Source organism: Triticum aestivum, chromosome 7B (genome assembly GCF_018294505.1).
Source record: "Triticum aestivum cultivar Chinese Spring chromosome 7B, IWGSC CS RefSeq v2.1, whole genome shotgun sequence".
Classification (NCBI taxonomy): Eukaryota; Viridiplantae; Streptophyta; class Magnoliopsida; order Poales; family Poaceae; genus Triticum; species Triticum aestivum.
The window spans coordinates 665,839,806-665,840,171 of NC_057813.1; positions in this window are offsets into that span (position 1 = coordinate 665,839,806).

Below are 366 nucleotides of genomic sequence, written 5' to 3' on the forward strand. Positions count from 1 at the left end.
CAGCTCGGCTGCGTGCCTTTTTTGCGAACGGGTGGGTGACTCGAGGTTGAGAGAGGAATTGGGCTTGGTTGGAGTGCACACTAGACTAAGCTGCAACGATTCAGCCCAATTTATATCTCACCAAACGTCCACACACACAGCCAATTTTGATTGCGTTTTGTATCCGTTTTTTTCAAGATCCAATGGTTCGCCCCCGGCAAACTTCGATTCCTGGGTCTGCCATTGGTTGCGGTGCTCTGGGCGTGTGAAAGACGCTAGGGTATTTCACGACATCCCGTTTGCTACTGATAGTCGCCACTCACGTTATTTGATGTCGATGCCCTCCTCCGAGGATAGTGCCGCTCGTGCTCTCAATGTTTGGGTTCA